This window comes from Oreochromis niloticus, linkage group LG8 (assembly GCF_001858045.2).
Source record: "Oreochromis niloticus isolate F11D_XX linkage group LG8, O_niloticus_UMD_NMBU, whole genome shotgun sequence".
Lineage (NCBI taxonomy): Eukaryota > Metazoa > Chordata > Actinopteri > Cichliformes > Cichlidae > Oreochromis > Oreochromis niloticus.
The window spans coordinates 15,284,757-15,294,579 of NC_031973.2; the positions used below are offsets into that span (position 1 = coordinate 15,284,757).

General features: G+C 40.7%; 1 protein-coding gene across 4 annotated transcripts in view; it reads right to left on the minus strand.

Annotated features, from left to right (window-relative positions):
- LOC100711820 (protocadherin-15) overlaps positions 1-9,478 on the minus strand; it is a 211,969-nt gene extending 202,491 nt beyond the window's left edge. The window contains exon 1 of one of the 4 annotated variants that reach the window (XM_019362588.2): positions 8,829-9,448. The gene's annotated coding sequence lies outside the window, so the exon portion shown is untranslated. Of the gene's footprint in view, positions 1-8,828 lie in introns of all 4 variants that reach the window. The other 3 variants (XM_019362590.2, XM_019362589.2, XM_025909838.1) reach the window with 3 other exon arrangements.
- Positions 9,479-9,823: the final 345 nt, after the last annotated feature.

Here is a 9,823-nt window from a genome sequence, read left to right on the forward strand (position 1 = left end):
TCATGAGCTTCCAGAAATCTAAGTTTACAGTGCTGTTATGTAAAAATGTATTGTTCACTACTTGTTTGTCCTCTCCCCACTGCCTAAAAAACAGTTATCGAAGGATGAACGCTACATGAATTACACTAAGGCATAGATCTCTGTGATATTAAGAATATTAATCTCACGTCACAAATAGGGCTGCCACAAACGATTATTTTGATAATCGACTAGTCACCGATTATTTTTGCGATTAGTCGACTAATCAGATCATGCATCCGTTGGACGTAAAACGTACAGCTCATTGCACCAGCATGCATCTGCTCTTATATAACTATCATTAGCTTACAGCTTTAAGTGTTTAAGGTATGTGCCAAGTAAAAATAAAGACAAGATGATAGTTTATTAAATTTTAATGACATTTGCAGATTGTTTCGGTGGAGTTTAATAAACTCAGCTGTCTGCTCCTTGCTATCTAAAATATAACGGGACCCCGGAGTATATTCTCAAGCATCTCACACTTCTGATAATCAGTTGTCTGCTTGACGTTTATTTAGCTGCTGTGTAAAACCTATAACTTTAATCTCCGCCAAACCGATTTACTCAGGAACAAATAAAATACTAAAAAAAAGCCAAACAATAACATTTGTAAGTTATCTAAGTGACTCATATACGTTTAACCTGAGTAGCGAAAGACCGCGGTGGGTTTGAAAACGATTTGCCGGGAGTCCGGTGTTCTCACGGGCGCTAGTGAGCCTTGCCCCCGGCTAGCTATCGAGCTAGTGGGTAACAGACGTCTCCGAAAACGTCGGAGCGCTTTTGAAAATATGTGGTGTCTTGATAAACTGAGCAGATATTTGCGGTTTACACAGCTACATTCTCGCCTGAAAACATGTTAAATATGTTAAAGTTATTTTGTGACCCAGAAAGAATAATAAGAGTAATATTAAAACTAACTAGCTGCCGCCATTGTTGGAAACTGAGCTGGGCTGCGCTATGAATTCTGGGACGGAGCTACTCCTCCTTCTTCTTCTTCGGGGTTTAACGGCAGCTGGCATCCTTGTACATGCAGTGCTGCCATCTTCTGTTTCAGTCCGTTATTACACTCTTAAATCCTACTACTTATTCCTGCGTCTTTTGTGATCTTACAAAGCTTCAAACGACGCGTCGACTATTAAATCAGTCGTCGACGATTTTGATAGTCGACGTAATCGTGATTAGTCGACTAATCGTGGCAGCCCTAGTCACAAATAACGCATTTCACGCTGTGGCCTTTTAAAGTAGACCCTAAATACTCACCTTTGAATCTGGCAACTTTGAGCCAAGTTTCTGGCCAAGTGTCAACTTCATTTTTTGCTCACTTTTGGTCTCCACCCTCACAAACACGTAACTGATTTACTCTGATTGCTTACTACATCTGTGCGCCATGTGGTGTTGAGCAGACAGGATGAAGTATTCAGCCAGCTGCTGCTCCTGAAATGAACATCGATTACAAAGGTAAGGTCTGAAAAACCACAGCAATAAGTTTAAGTCTAAGATGCTCTGGAAAGCTGCAAAGTCTGTATAAAATGCTATCTGCATTTGTCACCACCAGTGACACTTCAGTCATGGCATGTAGCCATTTTATCTTTTTGCCCAAATCAAAATATTGACTGGAACAGCTATAAATGTAACTGCATGTTAACAATAGAAAGTGTAAATATGTCATTTTGTAATTAACTCACTATTGAGTAACCTGTCAAATACGTCTGCTGACTGTCAGGGTTTATGCAAAGAAGCTGCAGACCTGACTCTCTGCAATTAGGTTCACCAAATGGTGATAATTTAATCCCTTACATATGGATGTATATCCAGGAGCCCGTTTCTTTTATACTATTTCCTGTGAGAAATAATCATTTTATCGATGTTACCTCTCAGTCTTGTCTATATGGCGTCCATTTACATTAATGTTAATGTGATCTACACTAAAATCTTCATCTTGTCCCTGAGATGCTGTTAGACTCAGAAATAAATGGGATTCTGACCTCAAATAACTGCTGCAGCTGTGTTTTGAGAACACTGATGAAAAAGGATGCCGCCCTAGGTGGATGCAACATGGGTGAAAGGCTGGTACTTCATTAAGTCATTGCCCATTGGTTATGTCCTATTTTTAAAATCTCATCCACACTAAAAAGATTGCTATTGAACTAACTGTTGTTGGCCATGTATCATTGCATCAATATGTCAAATTATGAGTAAGTATCCACACCGGAGGTGGTGAATCCATGTAGGAAACATTGTACCGTGTCTACCATGTCTAAGACTCATTGACAAATTCTCTCTAAATTGCGTCCAGGACTGGAGAGCTTTAGGAGCCCCTGATCAGATAGAAAGCTACTCAGGGTATTAAACTGGGGCAGGGGGTTCTCAGAACTTTTACCACACAGGATTAAAATTAGTTTTATTTAATCTCACCCTGAGACTCACACTAGTAAAGTTGCAAGTGCAGGAATCCATAACCAACAACTAAAAACTAATTTTTGACCCAGTTTAAGAAATTGCAGGTCTTGTGGGAACTGATATCTGGGGTGGGACATTAAGGTAAGCATGACAACAACTACATCTGAATTCGCTTGGCTTGTTTTTCCTTTTCTTTACTCTTTTTGTTTGTGTTTTGTTTTGCTTAAAAACCCTCCTTGCATGTTAGAATTAATAAAAGTGGTTGCTTGTTTTGCACAGTTCAATCAAATTTGCAACACCCTTCATAAGTAATATACAAAATGAAAATTTGGCCACAAAGAAAATAAGTTCGACAGCTTTTGCTAATTTGTCTCTTTGTTTCTCCTGCCTGCGTTGCCAGATATGCAGATTCCAGGCAGTGTTTTGGCAAGCTGGCAGATAATCCTGTTAGGCACAATCAGCTTGGTTGTATTGTTGAATATAAACTCAATCTTTCAGACAGAATAACAAAATGTCAATAAGGATCAGCACATCTGCACTGAAGCCGGAGCATAACAATTGAAGTCGGGCAAAACTTTACCCAGTGTGAAGTGCCCACATAAGAATAAAGCAAATAAGCTCAAGTAAACTCTTGCTTGCGTCTTTGTCTTTATTGTTGTGAATAAATAAAACATTCACAGACTAGACTGGCGTCCAATATGCATTTCATTATGTTGGGCACCATGTTTGATTTCTTCATAAGCGTGCTGCCAGCAGTGAGTTTTCTGTATTCTCCGCTGACTGCACAGCAATTAACTGTTGTAGATCTGTTAGAATTGTCTGAAATCATAAATAGCTATTTCTTACTTAGAAAAAAAAGATAGCATGTGATAATATACACTCACTGTCCACTTTATTAGGTACACCTTGCTAGTGCTGATTCAGAACCTCTTTTTTTTCAGAAGTGCCTTAATTCTTTGTGGCACAAATTCAACAAGACTTTGATCCATATTGACACAACAGCATCACGCAGCTTCTGCCAGTTTTCAGTAACACATCCATGTGAAACTCCCTTTCATCCCTGAAGGTGCTCTGTTGGATTGAGATCTGGTGACTGTGGAGGCCACAGTGAACCTGTTGCCATTTTCAAGAAACCAGTTTGAAATTATTTGAGTTTTGTGACATGGCGTGTTATTCTGCTGGAAGCAGCCATCAGAAGATTATTACATTGTGGTGACAAAGGGACATTCAGGTAGGCTGTGGGATTGGATTCTCAGTTGGAACTATGGGGCCTAAAGTGTGCCAAGAAAACATCCTGAACACCATTACATCAGCAGCAGCCTGAACATTTGATAAAAGGTAGGATGGATCCATGCTTTTCTGTTGTTCTGACCATACCATTCTAATGTGGCAGGAGAAACTGAGACTCTGTATATCAGAGAAAGTTTTTTTCAGTATTCTGTTGTTCAGCTTGAGTGAAGTTCAGCCTCAGTTTCCTGTTCTTCCTGTTTTGACAGGAGTTCTGCTGCTGTAACCCATCTGCTTCAACATGCTGTGTATTCAGATATGCTCTTCTGCATATCTTGGTTGTAACATGTAGTAATTTGAGTTTGTATTGCCTTCCTATTAGCTCAAAGTCTGGTTATTCTCCTCATATGTCTGGCATCAACAAAGCATTTTTGCCCAGAGAACTCCAGCTGGATGTTTTTTCTTTTCTGTAAACCCCAGCGATGGCTGTGGGGAAAATCCCAGTAAATCAGCAGTTTCTGAAATACTCAGACCAGCCAGTCTGGCACCGACAGCCATGCTGCATTCAAAGTCACTCAAATCATCCTTCTTCTTCATTTTGATGCTTGGTTTGAACTTCAGCAGGTCGTCTTGACCATGTCTACATATCTAAGTGCACTGAGTTGCTGCCATGTGATTACCTGATTAGATATTTTTCTTGAGGAGCAGTTGAAGAATTGTACCTAATGAAGTGTGGCGTATAAACCAAAAATGGTTTAGATTTGCTGCAACTACTCATGTGTGCAGATGCCAGACTATATCAGAGAGGCTATATCTATAACAGCTTATTGTGTGCATTATGCCAAATATATAATACCTCCCAGCAAACAACTGTGTTTGAAAGAAGCACTGAAAATGAGTCCTGTTGAACAAAGGAAACAAATGCACAAGCTCTTTTAATCATGGGGTGTATTTAAAAATCATTTATAGACATAAAAATTGGATCCAGTCAACTGTTAATACACAGGCACTGAAGAGAGTATAGCACATTCACAAAATCCCTAATAGGATCTGGTAGAGAACATATGCTTTTGATATACACAAGGAATTGGTGAATGTCTCCAAAGGCTGCACATACCTTTACACACGCATAGAAACTGCAGATCTCAGCAATATGAATAGTCAGACCTGCTTACACAAGTGTGGCTAATTCAATATGACATCTTTCTAATAGGTAGTCTGGCCACTTGGGGGGGGGGGGGGGGGGGACTGGGCTAAATGCAGAGTGAGCAGATATTGCAAGTGTGAGGTGTTGATGTAAATAAAACTATAATAATAAGGCTTTTTTGCAATTATAGTTAGTGCTGGAATTAATAAAGGGAATCAAAAGATTAAGCCCTTCTAGCCCTCGCAAGAAATTGGGACGTAACAAAACCATCCCACAATGCCCTGTTTGGAAATAAATCAGATGATTAAGTCACACTGCTATCTGTGTCAGTTATGATCAAAGAGAGTAAGAAATCAGTAACTGCAACTGTCTTATACAACCGCTCTGTTTGCTGAAACATGTAGGCAGAACAGGTGTTAGTCTAAGAATTAGTCTTGCTTAAGGAGTGGTGTGAGTCGGGCACAAAAAGTGAAACGGTGCTGGTGCATGGATTGAAACATTGCAATGAAATGCAAATATCCGTTTGAGCATTTAAGTGAAGGTCGTGAAAGGTGCTTTTTAAAATGCACCGATGTTTGGAGGCATACTCTCCTGTCTTTACGAAAACGGAACTTAAGAGCCAAAATATCCTTTGACACAGGGAAAGGTGAGGTGCACGACGAATGAGGGTGCTAAACCCAGACGTTCATTCCCAGTTGAATGTGACAGTTTAATCAGTCCAGATAATTCCCAAACTCCAGATAATTACCATTTACATGTTGGTAGGCTGCACAAGGTCAAAAACCTTCTGTGATGAAATCTTAAATGAAGAAGTGGAAACTTTGAGGTTAAACCTTTTGACCAAAACTGTGGTTAAGGTGTGAATTTAAGACAGCTGCCGGGGTTGGAGTATTTTTAAGCATTTTATTGATGCTGGAGTGCATGATACTGTTGGTGGAGCATTTCCACGTGTCTGTAATGATATGAGTGTTAAGCTCTTACACCTATGAGAAACTGTGTAGAAATCAGCATAACCAGTTGCCCTCCATATGCATCTGTTCCACACTAAACAACAAACTGGTCTCACAACTGCTGTAATGACGAAATTCAGGCTCACTGCCAGGTGAAAAATGGCAGCACAGTGGTGTAATGGTTAGTACTGTTGCCTCACAGCAAGAAGGACCTGGATTTGAATCGACTGGCTGGCTTAGACCCCTCTGTGTAGAGTCTGCATGTTCTCTACATGTACTCTGGCTTCCTCCCGCAAGTGCATAGAAGTGAAAGTTAGTATGATGTATGGATGGCTGGATGAATGGCAGCAATCTAATAAGCTATTAATGTGAAGAATGTGGTGCAGCCTTTCTAACACAGACCTTTGACAAACAGCGAGCAACAGCTGCTGGAGATGGTGGCATCAAGCTCAAACACCAGAGACCGAAACATTTCCCATAGACGATCACATTCTTGAGATCCATTTGGCTTTCTGCTTCATCATGTGTGAAATTCATGTTGGTACCATATGAAACATTTTCTATTGATTTTTTAATAGCTCCTCTCAAACTTTTGACATTTAATGCATTTTTAATAGCTCAAGTCAAAAAAAGTTCTTTATTGCAGTGGATTGTACTGTACAGAGCCGAAGAACAAAACTCTAAGATCTAGATCCGTGATACGATGACATCACCTCGCATTCGTGTCAAAACAAGACAACTGAAAGAGATAAGCACTGGGAGTAGCACGACTAACGTAGCACACCTAATTGTGAACCTTGGGATTCAGAGCAGGAGGAGTTACCTTGCCAGAAGGTGTGTTTGAATTTTCGGAGTCTCAAGGACCCCCGATTGAGAACCACTGCAAAAACTGGATGGAAAGCATCAATTAAGTATCGCCAGATTTGAAATGATAATCCCTCAACTCAGCAGAGCTTTGTCTCTCTGACAGCACAGAAGAGCTTCTGTCAGTCAAATCACAAAATACTCAATGTCTCGACCAGGTTACTTGGAAAAGACATGCTTATTTTCCTCAACAGTTTGAGAAGACACTTGTAAAACAAAAATAGATTTGAGCAAAAAGTCTGAAGGTAAAGATCACATTAACATTTTTAGGACAACAAATATTTGTGCTTAATTGAATCTGTGCTTAATTTTTTCTACACCTTAATTCGAACACAAGAACAATGACGTGTTTTAGCCAGTGTAAGAATTAAGATTTAAGCAGTAAACACATTTTATTTCTAATATGTGTGTTGCTTGCTCATGATTTTTGATGATTTAAGCAAGGCAATTGCAATGTAAGGTTAATGATCACAGTGTAAGTGCTAAACTAAAATAACTAAGTTAAAAATAAAGAAAAATATTTATTTGGGGGTATTTTGGGGGGAAAAGGTGAAGGAAGAACAAGGCTTTGTTAAATGGAGAGGAGGTTAAAGTAAATTTGTTCTGCACTAATAAGTAAGTAACTCAACAACAACAAAACACACAGTGAAACATGACTTCATAGAAAATCTCCCATTTGTAGGCAAGGACTAAGCCACAGTTATTTAAATCGAAGTCCTGGTGCCTCTGTCATCCAGCGTGACTAACAGGATTTGACATGGTGAGGAGTGGATGGGTCCCAGGTTCACAAAACACATTCTGTCTGTCTGACCCTCTCTTCACACATACACACACACACCTGCCTGTGTGTCTGCGTATTTACAGGAAGCCACACGAAAGCAATGCCACATAATCCACTGAGTACACTGTTACACAGCCTCTTACTTGGCTTCACAATGGCACCGCAGCAATTCTGTTTTTTTGTCATTACTGATTGCCTACCTCTACCTGTGTGTGCCAGCTACTCTCATACATGACTGAGCAAGAGTCCCATAATACAAAGGTTAATATGATGACACGGGATTAGGTTTGTTATGGAATTATGGGAGCATCATAATGAAGCTTAAAAGAAAAGAAAACCCCACAAAACCATATTGTACCTGTTACACACACTTTACATCACTCCTAGCTCATGCCACCTCTGACTTTCTCCCCTGGCTATCTGCTTTGTGTTGAGGAGGCGACAGCTTGCAGTAATTTAAAGTAATCGGATGATTCTCTTTCTTTTCATAATCCGAGACACACAGGCTGCTGTGAGGTAACCTGCTTTGGACGGGACCGCTGCAATAGGCAGTCGACAGACAGCCCACGTACTGTAGCGTGGACGCTCTACTTGTTGAAAATAAATTACACTCTTTCAGACGGCATGAGAGCGATCTCTTACAAGGTAGTGTCGGAAACACCGCCGCTCTGTTAGAAAAGTGACTTACAGACCACGTGGTTAGGATGGGTTTTTAACCTCAAGACCAACACAAATAGAACTTAATTCACTTTATCCACCTTAAACGCGTGAAAAAAATACCCGTAAACAAGCATGGTGCTGGTGACAATAAAGAAATTATTAAAATTTACTATTACTCTGGTTAAGATCACAGCTACGGGATCATAAGCAATAGCTCGGTGATATCTGAACTGGACTAAAGCTCTGGAGTGCTTATAAATATGTAGACTGAATAAAGCCGACGTCAGTTTACTAAACCAGCATTAATAATCCCATCAGCCAGTTTCAGCACCACGGACAGCGAATCTTCTCACTGGTCCATAAACACAGTATTCAAAGTACTTTATGATACTGTGTTATGGACTTTTTTTTTCAGTGCAGGTGTCATATTATGCCTGTAGTCGTAAATCTGCCTTCTTTCCCCCCTATTTTGGTAGGAGAAGCGATGTTTTGTCTCCACACAAATGCATATTGCTTCATCTCTACCAAAAATAAAAAGAAAGAAAGAAAGAAAGAAAATATACCCCTGTGGAGGGGTTTGAACTGTGTGGGTTTATAATGCTCTGGAAATAGAAGCAGCAGCCAGGAGCAGAGCAAATACCTGAAACAGAAGCGGTGCCTTTGGGTGACTAAAGTCACTACTACACACACACACACACACACACACACACACACTGTAAGTCAGAGATGTTTCAGGCAGTAAAGTAACACGGGCTCCGACTGGATGCACTGTACGACTTACCTTGTCGTCTTCGTTGAAGCCATATATATGTTTCACACACAAATCTACTTTTCCGCACACTGTTGCTGTCTGTGGGCCGCGGTAACACACAGCCCGGTGGAAAAAATCCAGGAAATAACATCCACACAACTCATCCACCCGCCTCGGTTAAGGACTGACCCCACTTTTGTGTGTGTTGAGGGAGGAAGGAGAAAATTCCGTTGCCGGTCCCTTCAAGACGAGAGAAACATCGAGTAGTTTATTTTCAATTCACAAAAAAGAAAGAAAAATAAAAAGAGGAAGAAGAAAAAGAAAAAGAAGCGATGCTCTTCATGCCATGCTCTTCGCCTTCGTGCGGTAAAGATAGTCTTCCTCTGCTCTAGTCTCCCTTAGTTTAAGTCCCCAGTGTGGGAGTCACAAGATAACTACGAGCTCTGTAGGAGAGACAGAGTAACAGTATATGTGCTCTAATGTTCTCCCTTGCTTTCCCAGCCAAAAAGAGGGAGAGAGAGGGGGGGAGAGAGAGGGAGGGAGAGGGAGGGAGACCGAGCGACACCAGCTGAAGGAAGAGAGAGGCGATGCGCAGTCAGAGAGAGAATACTTGTCTTATGGTAGCTGTGCAAGTACCGCAGGAGCAGCAAGCGGCAGAGATGGTGATCGGTGCACCGTCGGTGCGCCGTAATCTAATTATCTCAACGGCAAAAAGCGCCCGGATTAGCGGGTGGTTGCTCTGCTGTGTCCCGCTGCTCTGCTCTGGTCTTTGCGTCGCATGGCGGAGTGGGAAGCATAGGAGCGCTATCAGACTATCCTATCAAATTTTAATTAGTCAGTACTCTCTCATACTCAGTCACTTAAAAAAACAAAACAAAAAACAAAACAAAAAAAAAACAGCAAATGACAGAAAGAAAGACACAAATAATCATTCGAGACAGCTCATCACTTTCCTGCCCTGAAATTAAATGCCTTTTATTTGGATACTCAGAGGTAAAAACAAACAAAAATCGTCCTGATTACGT